The 12,415-nt window shown below is 36.7% G+C and overlaps 1 protein-coding gene and 1 long non-coding RNA gene across 8 annotated transcripts in view; one reads left to right on the top strand and one right to left on the bottom strand.

Annotated features, from left to right (window-relative positions):
• The window catches only part of ptprdb (protein tyrosine phosphatase receptor type Db), a 112,391-nt gene that overhangs the window by 93,149 nt on the left and 6,827 nt on the right, over positions 1-12,415 (bottom strand). For all 7 annotated transcript variants that reach the window (XM_067441835.1, XM_067441829.1, XM_067441828.1 and 4 more), the window contains exons 3-4: positions 10,601-10,682; positions 7,831-7,870 (exon numbers count right to left, since the gene is read on the bottom strand). The gene's annotated coding sequence lies outside the window, so the exon portion shown is untranslated. The remainder of the gene's footprint in view (positions 1-7,830; positions 7,871-10,600; positions 10,683-12,415) is intronic.
• Positions 280-12,415, top strand: part of LOC137073399 (uncharacterized) — a 30,534-nt gene continuing 18,398 nt past the window's right edge. The window contains exon 1 of the long non-coding RNA XR_010904776.1: positions 280-402. This is a non-coding gene — a long non-coding RNA (uncharacterized lncRNA). The remainder of the gene's footprint in view (positions 403-12,415) is intronic.

Raw genomic sequence — 12,415 nt, 5'->3', positions numbered from 1 at the left:
TTTCCGATGATGAACAGAGGTCTTACGGATGTGGAACGACATTGGGGTGAGTCATTAATGACATAAATTTCATTTTTGGGTGAACTAACCCTTTAAGTTGAAGATTGGCTGAAACTGTGTCGCCCCCCTCCTGGGGTGGTGACATCACAAACCCCAAAGTTCAGTAGCCTCACTCACTGATTCGAGCATGACAAATAGTAGTAGATAAATAACAGACTTGACGTCAACACTGAACCGAGCAACTAAGCAATAAACATGCCTTTGAAGAGTGCTAAATGTTGTGCAGTGCCAGGTTGTGGAAAAACACAGTAGCTGCATTGGATTTGCAGAGTCTTAAATTAAAGCACGATGCTGTGCCTTCCTTCTATATCAGATCCGACAGGAATGGCATAACACACTTATGTGAGTAAAAAAAAAGTTTTTACTGTGTCACTATTGCTTTGTTACAGATCATTTGATATGTTTGGATTATATGTACATGTTTAATCTTTGTCATAATTCTAAACAGGCATTAAAGCTATTTTCTTTTTAAATTATCCTTTAGTTGCCATAAGGAAATTTACTATAGTTATTGCATATTGCATAGACTCAAGAGTTTAACTAGTATTAGTAAAATGTGTTTACAAGTAAAACCATGCTCCTTAAAATAAATAATAAGTAATAATAAACTGGAATTTTTAATAAAAATACCAAAACATGAAGAAACAACAAAAACAACCCCAATAAAAGTTTATATCCCCCAATATTTAATACGGTAATAGTAATATTTATAATAAATACATTTCTACCAAAGTACCATATTCATGCAGTGTAAATAAGGGGTAAGATAAACCCTTTTCTGGGTGTGGCAAAATGGCTCAATAGCGCTACCTACAAAATTTCAGTTAAGCACCTTTAACACTACAATACACATAGTTTTTGCCATTTCCAGACATTAACAAACTCCTTCTAGAGATTTCATTAGATAAACATGAGATTTATGTTAAAGCTACACTGTGTGATATTTTCCCCCATCTAGCGGTGAAAAGGTATATGACCATCTAGTGAATAATAGTTACTGTTCCTCTCCATTCTGATTTCATTTTAACTCCTACGGTGGCCGATTTAGTCCAAGATTAACATGGCAATCCCCCTCTTCACATTCGACACGGTGCCACCACGAGGGTTAAAACGTGAAAGGCGAAGCTTGAATTTACGGATATGTCCCTCTTTGGCTAATGTACTTTCAAGATGGAGGGGCAACATGGCGACCAGCATTCGAACCCCTCACCCGTATGTATTTTCAATGGCATATTATAAACTTACAAGAATACTTTATTACTTGAAAGAAGTAAATATACATTAATGAGCACATATATTTTTGAAAGAACTAAGTGTTTTTAGCTAAGAATAAACTAAAAAAGTTACACAGTGTAGCTTTAAATTGAGAAGATCTTTAGTTTTTGCTGAATGTGTGGCAGCCTGACAAAATTCTGTTTCTATTGTACGCCATGAAACAGTTATATTAGTCCTGGCCTGAAGTAGGGATCTTCGTCTGGGATTGCAATATATTCTCTGTTCTTCTCAGATAAAATTTAACTGGTCCAATCGATTGGACCAGTTCAATTCGATTGTTAAGCCGCGAGATAAAGTTGTATGCAAGCTATGTAAGATTCAGTTAGCATACCATGCCTCATTTTATTTAATGTTAAACAGAAACATTACTGAAGTGTAGGCTAATGTACTGTCCGAATAGATATTGCATGAATAAAGGATAAATGCCCTGGCTTCCACTGGTGTGATTATTTACCATTTCATGTCAAGGAAAAGTTTGATGTTTACCACAGCACAGCTCGCTCGGAGCGTTCAATATGCTGTAAAACTTAAATTAATATTAATAATATTTGTTTCAATCACTGAATGAAGCCTGCTATATTTGGGATAAGATTTGCGACCTTAAATTGCTTGCACAAAACTCTTGATCAGCACTTAATGTTTGTTCATTTAAACTGTTATGGGCAGAGAGTGTGAGGATGAGGGCGAGAGAGAGTGAGGTCTACGGTATTGGCCATTAGTTGATTTACTTGTTTTTATGTAATTCATTGTCAAATATGTTTAAATTTAAATAGACTTCCAATACAAGTAGTTATGTCTGTTTGTACAGTCCCTGACAAAAGTCTTGTCGCTTATCTATTTTCTAGAAACACCTGATATTAACCTGACTTTTAATTAATTAACTGGTGTTAGAAATAGCTCATATGAAAAGCTAAAACCCTCCCAAATGATGTTTAATGCACTGAAATAAATAATTTTCATAGAAAAAAATATTTATCATTTAATCACGACAGAAAGGTCAAATTTTGGCAAGAAAAAAGTTTTGTCGCCTATACAGAAATTAAACAAATTTACAGCAAATACAAAAATACGTCAGCAAATTAAGTTGTGGTGCTGTGAGATTCAAATTTAGTGTCTTGTATGACTTCCATGAGCTTGAAGGACTGCATCCATGCGGTTTGGCAAGGATTCATACAATTTATTGATGAAGTCATCAGGAATAGCTAAGAAAGCAGTCTTGCATGCCTCCCAGAGTTCATCAATATTCTTTGGTTTCGTCTTCCATGCGTCCTCTTTCATCCTACCCCACATTTGCTCAATGATGTTCATGTTTGGTGACTGGGCTGGCCAATCCTGGAGCATCTTGATCTTCTTCGCCTTGAGGAACTTTGATGTGGAGATGAAAGTATGCGATGGAGCACCGTCCTGCTGCAGAATTTGGCCTCATTTATGGTTGGGAATAAGAGGTAGCTAAGATTTCTTGGTATTTTAGACTATTGATGTTGCCTTCCACCCTGCAGATCTCTCGCACACCCCCATACTGGATGTAACCCCAGACCATGATTTTTCCGCCACCAAACTTCACTGTTTTCTGGGTGAATCTCGGATCCATTCTGGCTCCAGTAGGTCTCCTGCAATATTTACGGCGACTGTGGTGTAATTCAACAGAAGATTCATCTGAAAAATCCACCTTCTGCCACTTTTCCTGCGTCCATCCTTTTAGCAGGCTGTGGGCCTTGGCAAATGCCACACGGTTTTTCAATTGTCTTTTGTTTAGTGCTGGCTTCTGGGCACTGATTTAACCATGGAGGCCATTTCGAGAAAGAATCCGACAAACTGTTCTGGTTGACACAGGGACTTCAGGTGACCAGGTCTCGTGGAGCTCTGCTGCAGTGGAAAATGGGCTGGCCTTGGATTTTCGAGCCAACAAACGGTCCTCTCGAGCAGTTGTCTTGCGGGGTCTGCCTGACCTGGGCTTGTCAAAAACGTCTCCAGTCTCTTCAGATCTTTTTTTTATCCTCTGTACTTGACACTGAGACACATTGAAGGTGTCTGCCACATCAGCAGTGGATCTGGTCTTCAGCCTCATGATAATCAAAACTTTAGTCTCAGGGTGAATCTTAGGCATGTTTGCAGAGGTCTAGTTGCAGTTGATGTGAAGGTCTAGCGTACTGGGGTTCTTTTTATACACACTTGAGACCTAATTGATCCATTATTAGTCACAGGTGAAGCTCATATGACAAGGTGGCAACACTTATGTCTTTGCAAAAATTGACTCAATGGGCTTTACCAAGCTGTGAATATTAGAATACTTTTTGAAAGTTTAGTTTTTCACTGAAACATTATCACAAAAGCTGGTGGGATTAAAATGAGCCGTTTCTTGTAAAAAAAATCTTGATTAGAAATATATTTCAGCGGCACTTTAGGTAAATTTGTACACAAGCGACAAGACTTTTGTCAGGGACTGTATACATTTTTCCTGTTATTGACGTAATGCGCATCATTGAAAAAATGCGCACCCAGATAAATATTTGAATATTCGTCTTTTTTTTAAAGGGAATATTCAAACGTCATTTTTGAAAAAAATTGACAGCCCTACTGTATACGCTAGTGATAAAGTTAACGTGGTAACACTATACACTAATCTTTTGTAGATGGTTTATAACGGTGTCTGTTACTTTAAAAAAAACTTCTTGTAACAGTTATTACACTGCATAGATAACGTTTACGTAGAAGCCTACATTTACAGATAAAAAGTTTTTATTGGCATTAGCTGTAACATCAATCTGTCAATGAACTAACGTATACATGAGTAAACACATAGCATTCGTATCTCACTACGCTAACCTTACCCTGCCAGTACATACAAAGAAAGATCAAAGAGACATTACATTAACCAACAATTCAGAAATGTCCAGTTCGAGCCTTAATTGTCGAATTTCGTTTTATCTTGTTCTTTGTCAGACTCTGGTTCAAAATGATACGGTTGCACAGATGTGTCCTGTCCATTCTTTCCCCTCCACTGTTGTCAAGGCAACTCTCCACGTGTTGCTCAAACCAGCCCACAGAACAGAGGGGCGGGGTGAGCAAAGCTCATTAGCATTAAAGACACATGCACTGAAATGGGTTGGTGAAAACAGAAAAGGGTTTTCTTTCAAAAAAATAACTAGAGAATGAATTAAAATTTGTGTTTTCTTACCATACTAATGAGAATTTTTAATTAAAGCATATTACAAAGTTTTCATTTAAGAATCATAGTAACTTAAAATGTCATTATGACCCCTTTAACGCTTTTCAATGGAGAGTGGCCAGACTCTCTGTACAATTGAAATTTGTGACATCTACATAATAATAATAATAATACATTTTATTTATAATGCACTTTATATTAAACAAAATCTCAAAGTGCTACAGAATTAAAAACAATCAACAACAATAAATAAATAAGTGCCAATATTCAGTTAGTCATAGCAGCACCTGCGGTCAACAGGAAATGTCATATTTTACATAGTGATTCACTCCGTGAAACACATTAAAATATGCCATGATATACAAAACAGAAACACGTTAAATCATGCAACACTTGGCTAAGTGTTAATGAATGCAATCAACGGCACAAAGGAGGAAGTTGTTTTAGCTCAGGCACAATGCCCAGTGAACATATCTACATAACAATTTTCAGTTAAAGTAATAGTGCCACCCACTGGCAACAGGAAGTGAGGTGTTTAACACTGTAATGTACTTCTAGCAATAAAATATGCAAATGTGTACTAAACAAGCTAGAAACATTCTGCTCGCTTTCGTGAATTCTCTCATTAGGAAAGGCACAATGCAAGTATAACATTCATTATTCAGTTTGGATCTATCTATCTATCTATCTATCTATCTATCTATCTATCTATCTATCTATCTATCTATCTATCTATCTATCTATCTATCTATCTATCTATCTATCTATCTATCTATCTATCTACAGAGTGGTTTGATTCACAATTGTCCATCTGACGGTAAAGTTAAAATGTGCATTCTTAATAAACTTGTTGCTAAGGTTTAAGTAAATGTTTAACTGTCCATCTAAACTTTCCATCTAAAAAATAATTTACAACAACTGCAAACTAATGAATTGAGTTTTTTATTATGATGCATTGATGCATAGATCTCAATTTTAACAATGAAAAGTAATATACAGTCATGCGTGCGACAGGATTAATGTGCATATTTCTGATCTACTGTCTTAATATATTCTTAATCATAATTTAGTTTGTTTCTATTAATATTGAAGGCTATATGCTTAAAGGTGTCATAAACTGGCTTTTTTTTTTATATACTGTTGTCTGAGGTCAACTAATGACGTTTGTGTGGTTTTTACATTCAAAAACATCCTAACTAATAAGCAATAGGCTAATAAGTAATAGGCTAATAAATAATTTTTCTACACTGGTTTTGAGGCTCTCTTCTGAACGCTAGGTTTTGATGGGCATGCCACACTGGGGACTTGGAAGTAAACGCCCACAGCTAGGTTTGCATATTTAATGAGCTCCAGCTCCAGCTGTCAGTTCAGTTCACATGAGGGAGGGGTTGTTTTGAAAGCGATTTTCTCGAACACAGGACTCATAAACGTCTTTATCAAACAAACACAATGATTTATTTCTCATCCACCCGCGATTGATTGGACTATTATTTTAGTATTACATAGCCCGCACGATCGTGTATATGTGTGCGTGCAAACAACGTACACACCCATACACTTGCGCATGCACCCTTCAAATGTCACGTCAAGAGAGAGAGAATATTAGCCTAGAAATCTCTCAATACACTTCTGAGCTGTAAAAGCCAAACTCTGGTCAGGCCAATTATATCGTGTATAGAGTCGGTGGGCGGGGCTTAACATAATGATGGCTGAGTTGCGCTTGCGTGCTATTAGTAAACACAGAGGCTGTCAAACGGAGGTCTTTCGAATCGGCTTTGACTGCGACTCGGGAAGACTTGGAGTTAAACTTTTCTCTGAGAAAAGAACAAAGGACGGCACTGAAGTCATTCTTAAAAAGGGCAGTGGTGGAGTTTTGCCGACCGGATACGGCGAAAGTTTAATCTGTCAACTAGCTCCGTTTCACGTTGCTCTGGTTGGTGTAGCGCTATCCTATTGCGTGCAGAGGGAGTTTGAAAGACAACCGTTTATCCCGCCCCTCGGATTGAGCCCTGTCAATGGTGAGTTTCTAGACCAAACATCTTGATGTGGGTCTAGCTTGTCAGGCTAAGAGAATAGCAGAGCAAGAAAGGAATATTACGAGACTCATCTGCCTTTGAATCAGGATGTTGAGCTTTGCGAGCCCTGGCCCATACATGTCCAGCGTGCTAAAACTATGTTCTGTTAGACACGTACAGATAAGCAAAACGATCTATAATGCAATACTATTACATATAAAAAACATGTTACGTTTTATTCACTTAAGTGTGTAAAACGTCACTTAAATGAGTAAAATTCTTAAAACACTTAAGTGAGTAAAAGTGAGTTAATTCCTGTCGGATCCAATATAGAAGAAACAGCGTTGTGCTTTAATCTCAATATGTCTACAAATCCAGCGCCCACTGAAACTTTCAAACGATTTGATAAGTGACGTGGTCTGAAGAAATATACATGCCAACATTTATTTATAGCCATAGCGCCACCAGCTGGTAGCAGGAAGTGTGGCAATTACAAATGACTGACGTAGTTCTCGTATTTTTATATACTTAAATGCATATTGCCCACCAGAGCAATGGGAGAGAATGCTGCCTGCATTGAAAGTGCGACATTATTACATTAAACGACTATATATAATGTTGAATATAATGTATAATGATGCAACAGGGGAATATTTGTGGGTCCTACTAATAATAATGCACAAATAATAATATTATTATTTTAATAATAATAATAAAAAGGTTTTTTTTTTAAACTTCCGTGAGTTTCATGACATTCCAATCGTGACACGAGTGTATCGTTACACTTCTATTTTATATACATACATATATTTGATTTATTTCTGTGATGGCGAAGCCGGATTTTCAGTAGCCATTACTTTAGCCATTAGTCTTCATTGTTTTTAATTAATTTGACTCAATTTTAATTAAATAAATGAATACATTTAATAACATTAAATTGTATTTAAATTTTAATAATACGATATGATTATATAATAATATTATATAATATGCAGCCATATTTTACCTTTTTAACTTGTGCAAAATCTTAGAACGTGCGTTATTTTCAAATCTACAACTAAATTCCATTTTGTTGTTGGTTTGTATAGCTCCATGTGGCCAATGCCATTTAGGCTTACTCCTGGGGCAAAAATGATCTAGCCAGTCTAGTTCTTCCTTTGACACTATATGGAAGAACTGTTCCGCTTTCTACCTTGAAATCATAGCACTGGCATGGTTGGATACATAATATGGATGATTTCTATCAACAAACTGCAAACTAAGACTTGAGGTTATAAATTACGCTTATTAAATGCATCAGTGTGTTCTTACCTTTTAATGTCCCACATGCTGCTGGTCAGAGTTAAGGAAGCTGATATGAGACAAAAAGAAGAACATTTTTTTAAACATCTTTTGGCTTTTAAAATGTTAAAATATCAGCCTCCAGAGGAGGGCAGCAGCAGTCTCACAGCATGTGATAATGCCTAATAATCAACAGTAAAATGTGTGCCAATAAACAGAAGAGGATGAGGCTCTACTGCGACTGCTTTCTCCAATGGTTTATTTACACATTCTATTTATAGATGAGCAATGTCGAATATACAATATTCATCTATCACTTTAATGCACTACCAGATTCATAAGTACCACCTCTAATAAAGAGATAGAGAGAAAGGAGAGTGAGAAAAAGAAAGGGATAGTTATTGAGCGACTGAGAGGAGAGGGGAAAAACGATCTAATGCATCTAATGCAGCTCCTGTTTAGCACATTAAAACAGACAGACGCGAACACACACACACACACACACACACACACTAGGAGGGTGAGAGAGAGATGAGGAGTGAATCAAGAAGTGAACGAAAAAAATAGAGAGAGGGGGTAACACAGATGGATAGAAAGAGAGGAACAAGAAAGGAAGAGAGAGAGACAGGAGAGCGAGAAAGAAAACCAACACAGGAAGAGGGAGAGACAGAGAGTGAGAGATGAGGTAAGTAAGTATTTTTAGTGGATTACATCTTCAGTGTCAGAAAGAGTTGGATGCATCTGTGAGTAGTTCTCAATAATGCAGCAGTGTATGCACTATAAAACACACACGCACTCTAACGCGCTAAATCCGCTGAGGTTTTATGGTCATATACAGTATTCATGTGCGTGTTATTTGCTGCAAGGCTTGACAGCAGCTGGTCAGCGAGAAGCTTCTTCAGGAACAACTGTGTGAGAACACAGGAAGAGGAAAACAGGGATGTGGGGAATACAGAGAGGCATTTGTACTTGCATATGTAGAAAGGGGAGCAGTCTAAAGCGCCTAACTGGATCTGTTCCAAATCATAATGAGCTGCCTGAGGCCTCATTTTAAGGCATCATACATGTCAAGGTTGTTCCACATGGCTGTGCACCTTCTGATATACCTAGTTTGGGGCTAAATTGTTAAGCATGGATCATTCACAGAGAATGGTAGCACACAATGAAAAGCCATTCCTTCCTAATATTGTGTTGATCCCCCTTTTGCTGCTAAAACAGCCCTGACGCGTCGAGGCATGGACTCCACTAGACCCCTGAAGGTCAAGTCAAGTCAACTTTATTTATACAGTGCTTTTTGCAATGCCGATTGTTTCAAAGCGGCTTCACAGTGTTAACAGAAAAATAATGCAATGTACGGCAGCTCTTGAGAAAACGGTGATGTCATCTAGCTCATTTAAATTATCATATAGTGACAATGTGGGCAGATCAGTAATTTATTTGATATAGTAAATTTAGTTTAGTAATTTGGAAATTTATTTGAAAGTTTAGTGTCCCCAACTGAGCAAGTCAAGCCAATGGCGACAGTGGCAGAAGGTGTACTTTTGTATCTGGCACCAAGATATTAGAAGCAGATCCTTTAAGTCCTGTAAGTTGCAAGATGAGGCCTCCATCGGAGTTGTTTGTTCAGTACATCCCGCAGATGCTCGATTGGATTAAGATCTGGGGAATTTGGAGACCAAGTCAACACTTCAAACTCGTCGTTGTGCTCCTCAAACCATTCCTGAACCATTTTTTCTTTGTGGGCGCATTATCCTGCTGAAAGAGTCCATAGCCCCCAGGGAATACCGTTTCAATTAAAGGGTGTACATGGTCTGCAACAATGCTTAGATAGGTGGTACGTGTTAAAGTAACATCCACATGAATGGCAAGACCCAAAGTTTCCCAGCAGAACATTCCCCACAGCATCACACTGCCTCATTCGGTTTCGTCTTCTTCCCATAGTGCATTATGGTGCCATGTGTTCCCCAGGTAAAATGCACCCGGCCATCGACGTGATGTAAAAGAAAACGTGATTCATCAGACCAGGCCACCTTCTCTGGTGCTCACTGTTGGCACATTCGGCAGTGGACAGGGGTCAGCATGGGCACCCTGACTGGTTGACTCCATACGCAACAAACTGCAATACACTGTGTATTCTGACCTTTCTATCAGAACCATCATTAACTTCTTGAGCAATATGAGCAACAGTAACTCGTCTGTTTGATCAGACCACACAGGCCAGCCTTCAATCCCGATATGCATCAGTGAGCCATGACCCTGTCACCAGTTCACCGCTGTTCCTTCCTTTGACCACTTTTGATATATACTGACCAATGCAGACTCAAAACAGCCCACAAGAGCTGCAGTTTTTGAGATGCAATGTGCCCAGTCTTCTAGCTATCACATTTTGGCCCTGGTACTTGCTCAAATCCTTACGCTTACACATCAACTTTGAGGACAAAATGTTCACTTGCTGTTTAATTTATATCCTTTATATAATGTGTTTTTTCTGGAATTTTTGGTTGAAAATCTGTCTCTATCCATTACAATAAACCTATAACTTACCATAAAAAATTATAGAGCCTTCATTTCTTTGAAAGTGAGCAAACTTAAAATCAGCAGGGGATCAAATTATTATTTTCCCCACTTTATAAAATAATTGTAGGTCGGGTCACTTATGAGTTTTACGAGCTGCTGCTGCTGCTGCTGCTGCTGCTTTAAAGCATTCCAAAACAGTCTCTTATGATTTAGAAAGCTTTAGGCTCACTAGGGTTTGGACAGAGACAGTATGTGTGAAAGTGTGAGAATACAAGCAACTTACATGTGCTAAAATGAGTTTAAACTGAGTCTAAACTCAGATGTCTCTCGCTGGGTGAAAGAAGGACAGACTCCACAGGACTCTCCTGAAAGATGAAAAACTCATTAAACACACACACACACACAGCCCTTTGAAATCCTTCTCTCTCAAACATCCACACACCGAAAGCACGAGTTAGGATTTTACTGTTTTATGTTTTTTTCAGTCTAGTTTGGAAACGGCTGACTCAGGTATTCTAGCACTAAAGCTCTGAGATCAACAGACATCTGTCTGAATATGAGTGTCTTACTGTGAGCTGGTCCCTTTAGCAAGATGGAATGAAAATGTGTCTATTTTTAGACTTTTTGTATATGCATGACAGAAAATCGTCCAGTACTCCAGTGTATATATACCATTTAAGAGTTTGGGGTCAGTCTTTTATTTTTTTAATTCAGCAAGGATTTATTAAATTGATCAAAACTAAGTGACAGTAAAGGCTTTTATAATGTTACAAAACATTTCTTCTTCATATAAATTCCATTCTTTTGAACATTCTATATTCATGCAAGAATCCTGAAAAAAATGCATTTTTAAAAAGAATTTGATGAAAATAATAAATTCTTAAGCACCAAATCAGCATAATAAAATGATTTTTTAAGGATCATGTGTCATTGAAGACTGGAGCAATGATGCTGAAAATTCAGCTTTGCCATCACACAAATAATTTTAAAAAGTATATTAAAATAAAAACAATTATTTAAAAGTGTAATATTTTATTATTTATTACTGTTTTCACTGTATTTTTTATCAAATAAATGCAACCTTGGTCAGCATAAGAGGGATAAGAAACATTAAAGATAAAAAAAACCTTTCCAACCCACTTTTGGATGGTACACTGTAACAAATTATTTATAAAAAAATGTTACCTGGTTGCCTTAAAATTTTGAGTTCATTGAAATTAAAAATATTTTGAGTTAATACAATGAACATTTTTTGAGATTCGACAACCTTTATCAAAATATTAATTAAAAGATTTTGTCAGCACATTGGGTAATTGTGTGTGTTTTATTTCTGATGACGCAATGAAACATGCCAAATATCGCTATTTTCATTATTTATCAAATTTTTTTATGTGGTTCAGATACAATAATATTTTGAGTTTCTATTTATTAAACAAATTTCCTTCATTGTATCAACTCAAATTTTTAACTTCAATAAACTCACAATTTTAAGGAAACCAGGTTACTTACCTTTTTAAGTTAAACCAACAAAAACCAACAACAATTTTTTACAGTGTAGTATACTTGTAAACTGTCAGTGCTGTCACTGGGCAGTACCCTAAGGTTCAAAAGTAAAAAGGTACTAATATGTACCTTTAAAGTACTAATATGCATCTTTAAGGTACAAAGATGTGTCTTTTCCCTTTTGTAACTTAGGGTACCACACCATTAATAGCGCTGTACCTTTTTTTCTGAGTGTATTTTTAATGTGTTTGTGTATGGTGCACTGCAAAAAAAAAAAAGAAAGAAAGTTTCTTCCTCAGTATTTTAAATTATCTAAACACCTTCTTAAATCAAGAAAAATATACTTGAGAAACAAACTGACTGGACCTAATTTATATTAGGTTGCCTTAACTACTATACTAACATTGTAATTAATAATTTGATACAATGCACTTATTGTGTACATACATGTTTTTACATTGTACTTAGATTTAAAACCTGATATACCTGCTATATAAAAACAAAATACCTGCATGTAATTACGTCTGTAATTAATTTCTGTAGTTACATTTGTAATTACACAGTTGGCACTTCCCTTACACCTAACCCTACCCTT

Source organism: Pseudorasbora parva, chromosome 4, assembly GCF_024679245.1.
Source record: "Pseudorasbora parva isolate DD20220531a chromosome 4, ASM2467924v1, whole genome shotgun sequence".
Lineage (NCBI taxonomy): Eukaryota > Metazoa > Chordata > Actinopteri > Cypriniformes > Gobionidae > Pseudorasbora > Pseudorasbora parva.
The sequence above is the reverse complement of the archived record's forward strand: the minus strand, read 5'-3'. Positions and strand labels throughout refer to the sequence as shown.